This window comes from Fistularia commersonii, chromosome 24 (genome assembly GCF_037954325.1).
Source record: "Fistularia commersonii isolate RoL2024-O1a breed Wild chromosome 24, RoL_Fcom_v1.0, whole genome shotgun sequence".
In the NCBI taxonomy this organism is placed as follows: Eukaryota; Metazoa; Chordata; class Actinopteri; order Syngnathiformes; family Fistulariidae; genus Fistularia; species Fistularia commersonii.
In genome coordinates, this window is record NC_141307.1 from 9,171,977 (window position 1) to 9,190,266 (window position 18,290).

At 44.6% G+C, this 18,290-nt stretch overlaps 2 non-coding genes and 2 pseudogenes across 2 annotated transcripts; all 4 read right to left on the reverse strand.

The window, feature by feature from the left end:
* Positions 1 to 1,133: 1,133 nt before the first annotated feature.
* On the reverse strand, positions 1,134 to 1,252 carry LOC147220290 (5S ribosomal RNA; annotated as a pseudogene).
* Positions 1,253 to 2,624: 1,372 nt separating this feature from the next.
* Positions 2,625 to 2,743, reverse strand: LOC147220291 (5S ribosomal RNA). Its single transcript, XR_015108538.1, has one exon. It is a non-coding gene; the product is annotated as a 5S ribosomal RNA (ribosomal RNA).
* Positions 2,744 to 4,137: 1,394 nt separating this feature from the next.
* LOC147220292 (5S ribosomal RNA) lies at positions 4,138 to 4,256 on the reverse strand (annotated as a pseudogene).
* Positions 4,257 to 5,468: 1,212 nt separating this feature from the next.
* LOC147220293 (U1 spliceosomal RNA) lies at positions 5,469 to 5,631 on the reverse strand. The gene has a single exon (XR_015108258.1). It is a non-coding gene; the product is annotated as a U1 spliceosomal RNA (small nuclear RNA).
* Between the last annotated feature and the right edge of the window lie 12,659 nt (positions 5,632 to 18,290).

Below are 18,290 nucleotides of genomic sequence, written 5' to 3' on the forward strand. Positions count from 1 at the left end.
AGAGAAAGAGAAAATTAAATAAAATACACATGGAAAAAGGAAGAGTACTACAGATGCAGTATTTGCGCCGAGAATGCTCATAGAGAAGTACAGAGAAGGCCGGTGGGAGCCGCATTGCCTTTTTGTACACTCGAAAAGTCATACGACAGGTTGCCAAGAGAAGAGCTCTGGTATCCTATGAGGAAGTCTGGAGCGGCAGAGAAGTGTGTTGCACTGGTGCAGGACATGTATGCTAGCTGGGAGACAGTTGTGCGGTGTGCTGTAAGACGGGACCAGAGAAGTTCAAGGTGGAAGCGGGACTCTGTTGGGGATAGGCCCTGAGCCCCTTCTTGTTCGCAACGGTGACGGATGAAGGTAGACGTGAATCTCCACGGACTCTGACCTTTGCAGATGCCGTTGTGATCTGTAGTGAGAGCAGAAAACAGGTGGAGGTCAAGATAAGATAAGATAAGACCTCCGTATCGTCCCGGACACGGACATCCCGGTGGAGGCTGATGTTCCTGCTTTAAAAAAAAACCATGGCTGATGCATCTTCCGCATCTGCCCGGTCACGTGGTACACGGCCCTCCGACAGGACGCCGAAGCATCATAGTAAACCCAGGACTTCAACAACCAGACTCCTAGGAATATGATGAATGAATGGGGAAAAATGAAAGAGAGCCAAGGGTAGATGCGCTGATTACTGGCGATCGCAAAAGGAGCAGAGACAAGTGTAAAAAGAAGCGAGGAGGGCATCGAAGTAGATGAGGAGTTCAAAGGCAGTGGGTCCTGATGACTCACCGTACATGTGGAGGCTTGGAAGTGCCTAGGAGAGCCAGCGGTACGGAGGTCAGCGGCTGGATTATTCAACAGCGAGAGGCACAAACGAGAGAAAAAGAAATTCAGCACACATGGAGAAATACTGTACAGGGAAGAAAAGAAAGGCGGCAAGCGACGGACGGAGGCGGCGAGACAACGGAAAGTGACCCGAAAGGTAAGCAGGGAACTATGACTGAGCGCATGTCGCGCCGGGCTTCACGGTGACTCCGGTGGGACAAACACAAGGGAATGAGCGGCGTGTGTCCGTGTGTGAAATGTTGGCGCTCTTGAGAGACAGCACCCCCTGCTGTAGACAGAGAGGACGAACATGAAAAAGCTTACGGCACCTGGTATTCCCAGGCGGTCTCCCATCCAAGTACTAACCTGGCGCAACCCTGCTTGGCTTCCGAGATCAGACGAAAGCGGGCGTGTTCAGGGTGGTATGGCCGTAAACGAGACTAACCTACGCGGAAGGGCATTTTATAAGCAGCCGTCCTCTATCTTTTCCACGTCCAGTCATTTCCACATCTGTCAGGAGCTCCTTCTATTTAGTCTCCATGATTACAGCCAGTGGCGCCCAAGGCTTCTCTAACCAAACATCATCAGACACTCTTTACCTAAGGTAAAGAGGGAGCTAGCAAAGCCCATACCAGGACTCGAATGCACGGCGGGACAGTTAACGACAAGAGAAAGAGAAAATTAAATAAAATACACATGGAAAAAGGAAGAGTACTACAGATGCAGTATTTGCGCCGAGAATGCTCATAGAGAAGTACAGAGAAGGCCGGTGGGAGCCCCATTGCCTTTTTGTACACCTAGAAAAGGCGTACGACAGGTTGCCAAGAGAGGAGCTCTGGTATCCTATGAGGAAGTCTGGAGCGGCAGAGAAGTGTGTTACACTGGTGCAGGACATGTATGCTCGCTGGGAGACAGTGGTGCGGTGTGCGGTAAGACGGGACCAGAGAAGTTAAAGGTGGAAGCGGGACTCCGTCGGGGATAGGCCCTGAGATCCTTCTTTTTCGCAATGGTGACGGATGAAGATAGACGTGAATCTCAACGGACCGTGACCTTTGCAGATGCCGTTGTGATCTGTAGTGAGAGCAAAAAACAGGTGGAGGTCAAGATAAGATAAGATAAGACCTCCGTCTCGTCCCGGACACGGAGGTCTCGGTGGAGGCTGATGTTCCTGCTTTAAAAAAAAACAACATGGCTGATGCATCTTCCGCATCTGCCCGGTCACGTGTTGCACGGCCCCCCGACAGGACGCCGAAGCATCAAAGTAAACCCAGGACTTCAACAACCAGACTCCTAGGAATATGATGAATGAATGGGGAAAAATGAAAGAGAGCCAAGGGTAGATGCGCTGATTACTGGCGATCGCAAAAGGAGCAGAGACAAGTGTAAAAAGAAGCGAGGAGGGCATCGAAGTAGATGAGGAGTTCAAAGGCAGTGGGTCCTGATGACGTACCGTACATGTGGAGGCCTGGAAGTGCCTAGGAGAGCCAGCGGTACGGAGGTCAGCGGCTGGATTATTCAACAGCGAGAGGCACAAACAAGAGAAAAAGAAATTCAGCACACATGGAGAAATACTGAACGGGGATGACGAGAAAGGCGTCGAGCAACGGACGGAGGCGGCGAGACAACGGAAAGTGACCCGAAAGGTAAGGCGGGGAACTATGACTGAGCGAGCGCGTGTCGCGCCGGGCTTCACGGTGACTCCGGTGGGACAGACACAAGGGAATGAGCGGCGTGTGTCCGTGTGTGAAATGTTGGCGCTCTTGAGAGACAGCACCCCCTGCTGGGGACAGAGAGGACGAACATGAAAAAGCTTACGGCACCTGGTATTCCCAGGCGGTCTCCCATCCAAGTACTAAGCAGGCCCGACCCTGCTTGGCTTCCGAGATCAAACGAGATCGGGCGTGTTCAGGGTGGTATGGCCGTAAACAAGACTACCCTACGCGGAAGGGCATTTTATAAGCAGCCGTCCTCCGTCTTTTCCACCTCCAGTCATTTCCAGATCTGTCAGGAGCTCCTTCTATTGCGTTTCCATGATTACAGCCAGTGGCAACCAAGGTTACTATAACCAAACATCATCAGACACACTTTACCTTAGGCTGCAGCCTAAGGTAAAGAGGGAGCTAGCAAAGGCCATACCAGGACTCGAATGCACGGCGGGACAGTTAATGACAAGAGAAAGAGAAAATTAAATAAAATACACATGGAAAAAGGAAGAGTACTACCGATGCAGTATTTGCGCCGAGAATGCTCATAGAGAAGTACAGAGAAGGCCGGTGGGAGCCGCATTGCCTTTTTGTACACCTTGAAAAGTCATACGACAGGTTGCCAAGAGAGGAGCTCTGGTATCCTATGAGGAAGTCTGGAGCGGCAGAGAAGTGTGTTGCACTGGTGCAGGACATGTATGCTAGCTGGGAGACAGTTGTGCGGTGTGCTGTAAGACGGGACCAGAGAAGTTCAAGGTGGGAGCGGGACTCTGTTGGGGATAGGCCCTGAGCCCCTTCTTGTTCGCAACGGAGACGGACGGCCTGACGGATGAGGGTAGACGTGAATCTCCACGGACCGTGACCTTTGCAGATGCCGTTGTGATCTGTAGTGAGAGCAGAAAACAGGTGGAGGTCAAGATAAGAGAAGATAAGACCTCCGTCTCGCCACAGAGACGGAGGTCCCGGTGGAGGCCGATGTTCCTGCCTTACAAAAAAAAAGCATGGCTGATGCATCTTCCGCATATGTCCGGTCACGTGGTGCATGGCCCCCCGACAGGACGCCAAAGCATCAAAGTAAACCCGGGACTTCAACAACCAGACTCCTAGGAATATGATGAATGAATGGGGAAAAATGAAAGAGAACCAAGGGTAGAAGCGCTGATTACTGGCGATCGCAAAAGGAGAAGAGACAAGTGTAAAAAGAGGCGAGGAGGGCATCGAAGAGGATGAGGAGTTCAAAGGCAGTAGGTCCTGATGACGTACCGTACATGTGGAGGCCTGGAAGTGCCTAGGAGAGGCAGCGGTACGGAGGTCAGCGGCTGGATTATTCAACAGCGAGAGGCACAAACGAGAGAAAAAGAAATTCAGCACACATGGAGAAATACTGAACGGGGATGACGAGAAAGGCGGCGAGCGACGGATGGAGGCGGCGAGACAACGGAAAGTGACCGAAGAAGGTAAGGCGGGGAACTATGACTGAGCGCGTGTCGCGCCGGGCTTCACGGTGACTCCGGTGGGACAAACACAAGGGAATGAGCGGCGTGTGTCCGTGTGTGAAATGTTGGCGCTCTTGAGAGACAGCACCTCCTGCTGTTGACAGAGGGGACGAACATAAAAAAGCTTGCGGCACCTGGTATTCCCAGGCGGTCTCCCATCCAAGTACTAACTTGGCACAACCCTGCTTGGCTTCCGAGATCAGAGGAGATCGGGCGTGTCCAGGGTGGTATGGCCGTAAACGAGACTACCCTACGCGGAAGGGCATTTTATAAGCAGCCGTCCTCCATCTTTTCCACCTCCAGTCATTTCCAGATCTGTCTGGAGCTCCTTCTATTGCGTTTCCATGATTACAGCCAGTGGCACCCAAGGTTACTATAACCAAAAATCATCAGACACACTTTACCTTAGGCTGCAGCCTAAGGTAAAGAGGGAGCTAGCAAAGGCCATACCAGGACTCGAATGCATGGCGGGACAGTTAATGACAAGAGAAAGAGAAAATTAAATAAAATACACATGGAAAAAGGAAGAGTACTACCGATGCAGTATTTGCGCCGAGAATGCTCATAGAGAAGTACAGAGAAGGCCGGTGGGAGCCGCATTGCCTTTTTGTACACCTTGAAAAGTCGTACGACAGGTTGCCAAGAGAGGAGCTCTGGTATCCTATGAGGAAGTCTGGAGCGGCAGAGAAGTGTGTTGCACTGGTGCTGTATGCTGGTGATGTATGCTAGCTGGGAGACAGTTGTGCGGTGTGCTGTAAGATGGGACCAGAGAAGTTCAAGGTGGAAGCGGGACTCCGTCGGGGATAGGCCCTGAGCCCCTTCTTGTTCGCAATGGTGACGCACGGGCGGGCTGACGGATGAGGGTAGACATGAATCTCCACGGACCGTGACCTTCGCAGATGCCGTTGTGATCTGTAGTGAGAGCAGAAAACAGGTGGAGGTCGAGATAAGATAAGATAAGATAAGATAAGATAAGATAAGATAAGATAAGATAAGATAAGAACAACTTTATTAATCCCGAAGGAAACTGTTGTGCCAGAGTTCCAGAAAATATAACAGTAATAAATAATAAAAGGCAGAATTAGAAATCAAAATAAACTATAAACTGTAAAGTGTCTCGGTGAAACTATAGAGAGGTGGGGGTATGCTCTGGAAAGGAGAGGAACGAAAGTTAGTCGCAGCAAGACAGCATACATGTGTGGGGATGAGAGGAACTCGGGTGGAACGGTGAGGCTACAGGGAGTGGAGATCAAGAAGCGGGAGCATTTCAGGGACTTGGACACTCTGGATTGTTTTTTGGCCCGATCGTAAATCCACGCTTTTGCGGTGCACCTGCCATGTGCAACGACAACTCCCTAGTTGGGTCACAACCCAGCCAGGGAGGGTCGGCGCGTGCGACCATAAACAGTGAACCCGGCCTCCGGCGACACAGACTTGCTCTTGAACAGCACAACAGGGGAGAGCGCGGACGCAGTCCCCCACTACCAGAAATTATGCAGTTGAGATTACCACATTTGGGGAATTCGCAGGGTCAGCACAGCCGCAGTGCAATGGCTGAGCCTCGCCCTGCGTGAACCACCTTCTTGATCATGGTATCTCCCCTGCCAGGTAAGTATGAGTCGCACGCGCCCCGCGCACAGACCGCTTTCACACGCACGCCGTTCTCAGTCGGGGGGGAACCCACGCGGACTGTTCCGGGAGCTCACACACGATCCCTCTCGCACACACACACACACAAACACACACACACACACACACTCCGTCAAAGAAAAACGTCAACTCTGAGTTCTGACGGGCCGGGACGCCGAAAACGACACGGACGCTTCAATTTTCACGAAGAAGTCAGAGGACAACCGGAACACGTTCCGTCCGTCCTCCTGATGCCGCGAGGGGTTTCTGCCGCTCTATGACCGGGTGAACTTCCCCCTGAGCCCAGTCTGACACAGTCTATACAAGGCAATCCATCCGTTTCAAATGCGATCCATTTAGGCTCAATTCTAGTCCATAGTGGGATTTTATTGGGCTGCACGGGGCGAATGGTTGGGACAGGGTTTCAGGCAGACACGCTCGTGTGTCGCTATCTACCGTTCCCTACCGGCAGAAACATCGGGGACAGTGTCGCCGGTCACGCAGGGCACAGACAAGATCTGGATCCCGTGTATGTTGGTTACGTATGATGTTGTTGGAGGACACAGCAACCTTGACATTGGACACAAAAGCGGGGGGTGCACCGTTCCCAGAGGCACTGCAATACCGGGTCGATGCGTGGAGTGCTGGACCCGCCCTGGACCCCCTGCTGTTCACCTAGAGTGAGCAGGACCAGAGGAGATGCTGTGATAATGAGCACTGTTGTGCAACTTGAAAGTCCTAGAAAGTGACATCTGGACATCTGGAGCTCATGTGAATATAAACCACAGCGGGTAAAAACACAAACACATAAGCTGCCCTTGTCTGTGAACTGCAGGTGTTCACATTGTAACCAGATATTTACACATTAACCTTTTTTTTTTTTTACTTTTAATTAAATACATACTGTTAACATTTGCAAATATGTCCTGGAAAAGCAGTGCCTGTAACACGGCTGATGGAAAATGTTCATTATGAATGAAACAAGGAAAAGTTCATCCATTTTTTATCCCCGCTTTATTTATTATTGTTATGTTTTACTTGAAACTCTGGCACAACCATTTCCTTTGAGATAAATAAAGTTGTTCATATTCTTATTCTTAAACAGGCCACATCTGGCCAATCAAAGATTGGTACAGAATTCATGCTTGATATGTATGATTGGATCAACGAATGTGGGAGCTCAAACTGGAGATTAGCAATTTTTGGAGCTACTTCAGAACTCTTGAGAATTTATCCTGAACTGAATGACACGGATTGGCTTTGTTATTTCACATTTACTGTGGACCTACTGACACACATGAATGAGCTGGACGTGAAGATCCAACCAAAAAAACGGTTTGTGAATGAAATGCAAGAAATGTCAGAGCCTTCAAAACCAAGTTGGTTTTATTTTCAAAGCAAATATCAAAAGAGTCTGATATGTACTGTTCACAAATACATTTTTTGTTTTACATGTATCATATTGTCAAATTTTAAAAGTCAATCCGGCCCCTGAGCCAAAAAGTTTGCCCGCCCCTGGAATACCTTATGAAGACTTTTCAGAAAACCTTTGACCTGTCATTGGCAGCAAAAGGTATATAAGAAAGTATTGCAATGAATGTTTGTTCCTGACCAACTACTTATTCTCCATCATTATGTCCAAATAAGTTTGTTAAAAATCAGACAATGATATTTTCTGTCTCTCATAGTTGAAGTATACCAATGATGAAAATGAAAGACCTCTATCATGTTTTTAAGTGGGAGAACTTGCACAATTGTTGGCTGACTAAATACTGTTTTGCCCCACTTTATCTGGATACTGGGTACTGACACCTATTCAAATCAACATTTTAAAATGAGCTGATTTAGACTGTAATGATCATTTTGAGCTTATTTTAATCAAATTGTCAAATATTCAAATATGACATTCAAGTTTTTTGTTTCACCTATGAACAGGGTGATGGCAATCAGCACCAACAACACACTGAAGTCTCACAGCACCTTGACTGGACTGAAAATCAATGTCAAAATTAAGCTATGACAAACAGTGAACCTCTGCGTGAATTCTGTCCTCTTTAAACATATCTTGAACCCCCGGTGCATGTCTTTGTGACAACAAGTCATAACTTCTCACTCCAAACTTACCTGAAACACAAAAACAAATAAAATCTTCAAAGGGCACAGAAGAGACCTGCATGTATTTTCCTCAACAAAGCCAAGGCGTCTTAATCCATCCCCACATCTGTCCTCTGGGAGGCCTTCAACCTCTTCCAAGTGCATGAAACCCCCCACAAACCTGGTCAGAAGCTTCCTCCAGCATTTCTTATTCTGTAAAACAACCACAGAGTACAAAACATGGTGATCATTGGAAGTGGGCTTCAGGGCAGGCTGCGTCACATCCCCTCCAGCCTTTACCATGGCAATGGAGATGATCATCGGTGCATCTCGGTGGAGCGACGGAGGGGAGCTACTGCAGGCTTGACAGCGGCTGCCTCCGATTCGTGCCTCCAAATAATTATTGGAAAAGCCCCCCAGTACAACAGTTGAAGAACATGAAATGACCACCTAGATCCCCACCATCACCTCTACCAAATGCCAGCTGGAGAAGCTTCACTCCAACACTACCTGGGGAAGAAGAAGTTGGAAGCCAACAAGTAAGGGAGCATTTCCATCGTGAAAGGAAAGCTTACTGGCCACGGTTCCACCTCGTCGAAACAGCCATTCCTTTGATATCAGAGCTGCAGGTCCAGCCTTGGATGGTGGAAGCCTCAGATGCAGAACAGACCAACGCTGCATTGAATCCCTTCAGTGGGTTGTAGGACAGGATACAGATTGGATTGGAAAAGCAGGATTTCCCTTGAAAGGTAGTAAACATCAGACTTTTCTACTCATCCTGAAATTTATTACAAAACACACAAGAGATGTGTTTCAGTATTACACATTTACAATACGCAATTAAAAATGTGTCTGTAGATCTTTGTGCAAGTTGCTACAAATCAGCCTTGCTTGTTCCGAGATGATTAAAAAATCCTTTTCACAGAAAGGTGGATTTAGAACTCAGTAAAATAAAAAAAAAAATTGTAACAGTTTTACCAGAGATTTTCAATAATAATGTTTTCGTTTCCCATATGAACAAGCAGATGAAAATGTGTACAAACAACAGACGAGAGTGCCACATGACCACAAGCATGTAATTGATTCCTAAGTACAAATACAACCACTAATACAAAAGTTTTTGAGTCATGCATTGCTCCATTCAGAAGCTGATCCAGGGTCAGCCATCGCAGCCATTCAACGGCAAGAAAAACGTCAACTCTGAGTTCCGATAGGCCGGAATGACCGAAACGACACAGACGCTTCAATTTTCATGAAGAAGTCAGAACACAGAACACATTCCGTCCATCCTCCTGATGTCACAATTGGTTTCTATTGTTTTACAAACGGGAGAACTTTGCCACGATCCCGGTCTGACAGTCTTTAAACGCGACCAGTGTGGTGGACGGATCGGGGCTGTCGTCTTTTGTCGTCAAACACAATCCATTTGCGCTAAGATCAGATTCCTTGGTGGGAATTTACTTCGGTACACGGAAGCAAGGCGTAGAGACAGGTTGTCCATTTAACAAACTTATGTCACACGTCACCCACAACCCTCCTGCCTCTTTGCATTATCATCTACCAACATAATACAGTAGACGCACCAAATGGCACGTTAAACATTCGTCTTCACGATCTTTGAGATGTCTGCCATCAAATTTGTTATTATTTGCAATTTGAGAGGGTGCACCATCAGCTTCACTTAAAACAACATCGGTGATGCATCTTCCGCATCTCCCCTGTCACGTGGTGCACGGCCGACCAATAGGAAGCCTTCTTCTTCTTCTTCTTTCGGCTTTTCCCGTCAGGGGTCGCCACAGCGAGTCAACTTTCTCCATCTAACCCTATTCTCTGTGTCTTCCTCTCTCACACCAACTACCTTCATATCCTCTCTCACTACATCCATAAATCTTCTCTTTAGTCTTCCTCGAGACCTCTTGTCTGGCAGCTCCAATTCCAGAATGCGTCTACCAATATATTCTCTATCCCTTCTCTGTACATGACCGAACCATCTCAGTCTGGCTTCTCTGACCTTCTCTCCAAAACATCGAACATGTGCCGTCCCTCTGATGGACTCATTCCTGATCCTATCCATCCTGGTCACTCCCAAAGAGAACCTCAACATCTTCATCTCTGCAACTTCTAGTTCTGCCTGCTATCTTTCGGTCATTGTAACAGTTTCTAGTCCATACATCATCGCTGGTCTCACCACTGTCTTGTACACCTTTCCGTTCATTCTGGCCGATAGTCTTCTATCACATAGTACCCCTGACACTTTTCTCCACCCATTCCAATCTGCTTGGACCCGTCTCTTCACCTCTTTTCCACACTCTCCGTTGCTCTGGACTGTTGACCCTAAGTACCTGAAATCCTCCAGCTTCTTGATCTCCACTCCCTGTAGCCTCACCGTTCCACCTGAGTTCCTCTCATTCACACACATATATTCTGTCTTGCTGCGACTAACTTTCATTCCTCTCTTTTCTAGAGCATACTTCGACCTCTCTAGAGTTTCCTCAACCTGTTCCCTGCTCTAACTACAGATCACAATGTCTGGAAACATCATGGTCCATGGAGATTCCTGTCTAGCCTCATCTGTCAGCCTGTCCATCACCATTGCTAACAAGAAGAGCCTCAGAGCTGATCCCTGATGGAGTCCCACCTCCACCTTGAACTTCTCTGTTACCCCTACAGCACACCGTACCAGTGTCTCACAGCTAGCATACATGTCCTGCACCAGTCTAACATACTTCTCTGCCACTCCAGACTTCCTCATACAATACCAGAGCTCCTCTCTTGGCACCCTGTCATATGCCTATTCTAGGTCTACAAAAACACAATGCAGCTCCCTCTGGCCTTCTCTGTACTTCTCTATTAGCATTCTCAACGCAAATACTGCATCTGTAGTACTCTTCCTAGGCATAAAGCCAAACTGCTGTTCACAGATGCTGACTTCTGCTCTCAGTCTAGTTTCCACTACTCTTTCCCATAACTTCATTGTATGGCTCATCAACTTTATCCCTCTATAGTTGCCACAATTCTGCACATCCCCTGTATTCTTAAAAATAGGCACCAACACACTTTGTCTTCAGGCATCTTCTCACTGTCTAAGATCCTGTTTAATAATCTAGTCAGAAAATCTACCGCTGCCTCTCCTCGACACTTCCATACCTCCACAGGTATATCATCAGGGCCAACTGCTTTTCCACTCTTCATCTTCTTCAATGCCTTCCTCACTTCACTCTTACTAATTTTTGCTACTTTGTGGTCTACAATAGTCACCTCTTCTACCCTTGCCTCTCTTTCATTTTCCACATTCATCAGTTCTTCAAAGTACTCTTTCCATCTTCCCATCACTCTTCTAGCATCTGTCAATACATTTCCCTCTCTGTCCTTAATCACCCGGACCTGTTGTACATCCATTCCATCTTTATCTCTCTGTTTCGCCAACCTGTATAGATCATTCTCACCCTCCTTTCTATCCCTCCGAGCATACAAGTCATCGTACGCTTTTTGTTTTGCCTTTGCTACCTGTATCTTTACCTTTCGCCACATCTCCCTGAACTCCTGTCTGTTCTCTTCAGTCCTCTCAGTATCCCACTTCGTCTTTGCTAACCGCTTTCTCTGCATATACTCCTGCACTTCCTCATTCCACCACCAAGTCTCCTTATCTATTTTCCTTCCAGATGACACACCAAGTACTCTCCTATCTGTCTCCTTGATAATACGAGCTGCTGTTGTCCAATCATCTGGAAGCTCACCGTGACCACCCAGACCCTTTCTCAACTCCTCCCTGAAAACCATGCAACACTCCTCCCTTTTCAGCTTCCACCATTTTGTCCTGTGCTCTGCCTTTGTCCTCTTCATCTTCCTTGTCACCAGAGTCATCCTACAAACCATCATCCTATGCTGTCTGGCAACACTCTCAACTACAACTACTTTGCAGTCACTGATCTCTTTCAGGTTACCGCATCTATACAAGATGTAGTCTACCTGCGTGCTCCTACCCCCACTCTTATAAGTTACCCTATGTTCCTGTTTTTTCTGGAAAAAGGTGTTCACTACAGCCATTTCCATCCTTTTTGCAAAATTTACCGCCATCTGTCCCTCGGCATTCCTGTCCTGGATACCAAATCTGCCCATCACTTCTTCATCCCCTCTATTGCCTTCGCCAACATGTCCATTGAAGTCTGCACCTATTACCACTCTCTCATTTCTGGGAATATTCTGCATCACTTCATCCACCTCATTCCAGAACTTCTCCTTCTCTTCAGATTCACATCCCACCTGCGGGGCATAGACACTAACAACATTGAGCATCACACCTTCAATTTCCAATTTCAGACTCATAAGTCTATCTGACATTCTTTTCACCTCTAGGACGTTCCTAACAAACTCCTTCAAGATAACTCCTACTCCACTTCTCTTCTTGTCAATACCATAATAGTACAACTTAAAGCCTGCTCCTGAACTTCTAGCCTTACTACCTTTCCACCTGGTCTCCTGGACAAACAGTATATCCACCTTCCTTCTCTGCATCATGTCGACCAACTCTCTACCTTTTCCTGTCATAGTCCCAATATTCAAAGTCCCTACTCTCCCTACTCCCTACTCCCAGGCTCTTTCCTTTCCTCCTCTCTCACTGCTTCTGAACACGCACTCCTCTTCTTCTCGTTCTTGTTCTTCGACCCAATAAAGCCAATAAAACCACAATAAAGCCATCTAGTCAAAACAATTTTGACTAGATGGCTTTATTGTTAAAACCTTCAGCAGTAGGTGAAGGCATTGTGTAGAATCACGTCATATTCAGCATATTTCAGCACCAGATACCAGCATTAAGAATACCATGGTTATTTTCAATATGTGCCAAAAATCTTGAACTTGGAAGATAAAAACTTTTTGACCAAATGCCTTTATCTTTCATTGTTGAGTCTGGATTTGAGTGAATTTATTCATTTTGTAGATTCTATATTTTGTAGAATTCCTTAATATTCAGCATATTTCAGCACAAGACACAACCTTTTAAGAATTCCAAAGTTATTTACAACTTGTGCCATAAACATTCAACTTGGTGAGATAAACATTTTTGACCAAATGGCTTTATCTTTTAAACCTGCTGCTGGATTTCAATAAATGTGACGTATATTGTGTAGAATCATGGCCTATTCAACATATTTTATCACCAGACACCAGTTTTAAGAATTCACTTGTTATTTATAACTTGGTCCAAAAAGCTTCAACATCATGACATGAAGAGTTTTGACCAGATAGGTTTATGGTTTAAACCTTTGGGTAGATTTAGGTAAAGATGACATACTTTGTGTAGAATCACATCATATTCAGCACCAGGCACCAGCATTAAGAATTCTAAAGTTATTTACAACCTGTGCCAAAAATCTAAAACTTGGAAGATAAACACTTTTTGACCAAATGGGTTTATCTTTTAAAGATGTGGCTCCATATCAGTAACTGTCGCAGATATTGTGTAGAATCATGTCCTTTTCAACATATTTTAGCACCAGACACCAGTTTTCAATAATTCTTTTCTTGTTTAAAACTTGTTCTAAAAAGCTTCAATTGGTAAGATAAACACTTGATGTCCAAATGGCTGGATTTCAGTAAATGTGACATATATTGTGTAGAATTACGCCCTATTCAGCATATTCCAAAAACAGACACCAGATTTAAAGAATTCCAAAGTAATTTACAACTTGTTCCAAAAAATTCATTTTGGTGTGAAACATTTTTGAATAAATAGCTTTGTCTTTCATTCTTTCGGCTGGGATTGAGTGAATTTATACATTGTTTCGATAGTGTATTATCACATCCTAATCGGGAAATTTCAGCACCAGACACCAGCTTTAAAGAATTCCAAAGTTTTTTAATACCTTTGCCAAAAACCTTAAACTTGGAAAAAGCTTCAACTGGTGAGATAAACACTTTATGTCCAAATGGGTGTGTTTTAAACCTGCAGCTGGATTTCAGTAAATGTAACATACTGTACATTGTGTAGTATCACTTCATATTTAACATATTGCAGCACCAAACACCAGTTTTTAACAATTCACTTCTTATTCAAAACTTTTTTCAAAAATCTTCAACTTGGTGAGGTAAGAACTTTTCAACCAAATGCCTTTGTCATTTAAACATCTGGCTGGATGCTAGTGGATCAGACATTAATTGTTTAGAATCACATCCTATTCAGCATATTTCAAAAACAGACACCAGTTTTGAAGAATTACAAAGTTATTTACAACTTTTGCAAAAAAACCCTCAACTGGCTGAGATAAAAAATTGACCAAACGGCTTCATATTTCTAACTGTCAGCTGCATTTAAGTAAAGATGATATATACTGTGCAGAATCACATCCTATTCAATAATTTTCAACAACAGGTGCCAGCTTTAAGGAATTCCAAAGTAATTTACAACTTGTTAAAACCTACTAAACCTGCAACGTGATATTTATACATTTGATATATTTTGTGTAAGTTCAAATCCTATTTAACATATTTCAACAACAGAAACCAGCTTTAAAGAATTCCAAAGTAATTTACAACTTGTTCCAAACACCTTCAGTTTGGGTGATGAACATTTTTGAATAAATGGCTTTATCTTTCATTCTTGCGGCTGGATTTGAGTGAATTTATACATTGTTTAGATTCTGTATTGTGTATAATCACATCCTTATCGGGAAATTTGAGCTTCGGACACCAGCTCTTAAGAATTACAACTTGTGCCAAAAACTGTCAACTTGGTGAGATAAAGATATTATATCCAAATTGCAACTATGAGAGCGCAAAGACCAGACATCCCCCTCCCTTTTTTTGGATATTGATGTATTTTATTTCCTGAGTTAGCATCTTGCTCCTTTCCTCACATTCACTGTTCGTAAGTATGGAGTACCACATTCCACCACAGGATGGCGTGAAACCAACTGTGATTAGTTTGCCGAGACGCGGTCACAGCATTAGTTCAGTGCTGTGTTGGACGCCAGTAATGTGGCTAATGTCTGTGTTACAGCCGACAACAAAACCCGCAAAACCTACACACTGAATCATCATCATTCACGTGTCCAACACAACCACTACAAAAGCTGATGCAGAAGCTGTAGTTAAACCTATCTGTAAATACATTCTGTCAACCCATGGCATACCCCAGAGAATAAATGAAGTTGTATACAATGGGTCAAGTTATGGACGTTGACTTAAAGAGACATTGTTCTTATCATCCACAAACTGCAGGGTTAGTGGAAAGAACAAATGAAACAGTAAAAAACAGACTAAGAAAATGTATGGAACATACAGGAAAGACATGGCGAGAGTGCATATATATGGTAAAAATGTATATGCACATAGTTACCACAGTGAATGGTTTGACACCATTATAGATAATACATGGTGGACCATTCAGGTTACCGATGACACATCCAGACCTAGAGAAGGCCCACACAGAAGAAACTTAGTGGAATACATTAGAAATACACTAAGGCAATGAGATGTAACAGACGCAAATGATCTGCCCGAATCTCAATCTGCTCCACAGGTGAAGGTCCAAGTTGGCGATTGGATCTTCGTGAAAGTCATAAAGAGAAGCTGTTGGAGTTCAGCACGCTGGGAAGGACCATTCCAAGTACTTCTGACCACGCCGACTGCAGTGAAAACTGCGGGACGATCCACTTGGATTCATAATCACACCGTAAGGTACTCCCTGTTGATCCTACTAACACTGGCTAGAGGGGAAGGCTGACTACAAAGGGGAGTAAGAAGGATAGTCTTACTCATCTCAAGGCATCAGCTGCATTTGTGAAGAAACCACCAGGTCCCTAACCGTTTAGGTTGGAAGGATCCAGGATGAGCCCTCCAAAACAGGAGCACCCAACCCAGCAGGAGAAGGCAGAGACAAACAATGACAAGTCTGATGAGTAAAGAAGGGCCTATCTCAAACTTATAAAGAACTATGAAATGAGAACAATGCTCCACACCGTGACAGTCTCTGGTGGCGATTGATAAATATAACAGCAGGAGACCAAACTGATTGCTATGTTTGTACTGTAATGCCAATATCAGTGTCTCCTAACCCGACTATACAACCTCATCCAATTAATGAACGTGAAACCTTGTCCATAATATGAGTGTATTCCCGAGGACTGAATCAGAGATTTTGAATTTTTCAGAATATAACAAATACCTCAGTCCTTCCCTTTCTGCCTTACAATCCATCAAATTGGCGATTACCAGCAATTATTCTATGGCAACCGACAGAACTGTCATTGAGGGATTCATTCTGATTAAAATGAAAAAGACACCACCATTTTGCATGAAACGACAGTGTGGTAAAAAGGATCATTATCTGGGCCAACTGAAGTGTGACACTGTGCTAAATATGGAAACGGATAGACTCCTATAGTAATAGTATATGTGAGGTTGGAAAGTGGGGAATGGATGCGTGCGCCATGAATCTGACTGCCCTCAAGCCATTGTTGGGTACTGAAACAAATCTCACCAAATTTGGTATTCCACCATGGAGGATTTTCGCATTCCCACATAAATACGGTTATCCATGCCAAAAACACATGTATTGATTTGTGGCAGACGAGCATTTCTGTATCTGCCCCAACACTGGTGTGGCACATGCTATTTGGGCTGATTAGGAAGTGCCATGACTTTTATACCAGAGCATAACATGACTCATGGCATACAACCCATTAGGCCGACGGGACATGGATGTAGTCGAAGAGCCTTGATAAGTGACTAGAGGAAAACTTATGACAATGTTCCCTAACTATGGTGTAGCCTACCTGGGACATCGAATGAATGAGATCTGGGCAACCTTAGAGAACCTAACGTCAACTGTTCAAGAATTGAATGGACTGTGATGAAAAAATCCAGAGACTATGGCTATGAAAGAAATGCTTCTACAAAATCGTATGGCCTTAGACATTATCCTAGCCAAGGAAGGCGAGACATGCGAGATAATTTTCACAGCTATTCATGACAAATTGACCACATTAAAGAACCAGCTAAAGCAGGCATGTCAAACTCAGTTTGGCTCTGGGGCCGGATCCAGACTTTCTGTTCTCAGGTGGGCCGGATCAATAAAAGAGTGTCAACTCCAAATATTTAGCTTTGTTTTTCTGTACTATGCTTTATCATTCAGCCTACATTTGTAGCCTACCCTACATATTATAATCACGGAAGACAAGGGATCTTTTCTAAGCACAACACATTTATTCACAAACAATGGAAAAAAAATATTTTCATGTTTGGCGGTGAATGTGTTAACAACTGGTTTATTTTAACATTTGAGTGAATGTAGTTTTACACCTGAACCAACTCACCACACTAAACAAACTCAAGTGGGAGCTATGAAAAAAAAAAAATTTTGCCTTGTCATACTGCTTTGAAATAAATAAAAAAAGAATTACAAAATAAAATTAAATAAATAAATAAAATAAAAAGTTATAGCAGTGCATGGGCAATAAGATTAGACTACATCAGATCGAACTACTAGGCTGGGCTTAGTGAAGCTGAGAATGTACTGCACAATATTAATTGTCTTTAATAAGAAACCAGATTAATCTTATTCTTAATGATCTGTATTTATGAGTGCAAACAAATTTTGTGTCATCACACTTTTTTTCTCTCTCTCTCACTGCACTCCTGCAGTCTACTTGCTGCTGCTGGCTCCTGAAACTTGGCATCTTTTTGCCTTCACAAGTGCATTGATATTAGGTGTGAAATCCTGAGTAGCAGCACATTTAACAATGTCATTCAAGTGTTTATTTGTTAACCTTGAGCGCTGCTTTGTTTTATTATTGTTCATTACAGAGAACACCTGTCCACAAAGATAAGTAGTCCCAAACATGGATAGAACCTTTGCAGCCATGGCTGTTAATTTGGGGTAACCTGGCACAAGATATTGATGAAACGTACCCAATCCCACGGACCCAAATATATCCTTCATAGCGGAATCGCACTGCAAGTCAATAAGCTCGAGCTGAATGTCAGCTGGCATATCAGAAGGCTTCACTGTAAATGGCGAGCGAAAAAAGCCAAATTTGTTCTCAAGTTCATTGAATACCTGAAACCTCTGCTCAAACTCTTGCAGCAAATCTGTTATGTTGTCTTTATATTTCTCCAAATCATTATCGGGACGGTCCGGTGCCTTCGGATGCACAGCTGTGAGACAAGAGAAATGCGCGGTGTCACCGTTGGATAGCTGCGACTCCCACAGTGACAGTTTCATCTTGAACGCAGTTATGCTGTCGTAATATTGAGTGACAACTCTGTTACGGCCCTGCAATGTAGTGTTAAGTATATTCCAGTGTTGTGTAATATCAACCATAAACCCGAGATCCTGCACCCATTCCTTGCATTTAAGTTCCTTTACTGGGCGTCCCTTCTTCTCCATGAACTGTCCAATTTCCCCTCGTCGCTCAAAGAAGCGCTTGAGTACTGCACCTCTGCTTAACCACCGCACGTCAGTGTGGTATGGAAGGACGGCATGAATGTCATTGTCACTGAGAAATGCGTCAAACTGACGGTGATTTAGCCCGCGTGCTCTGATGAAATTGAC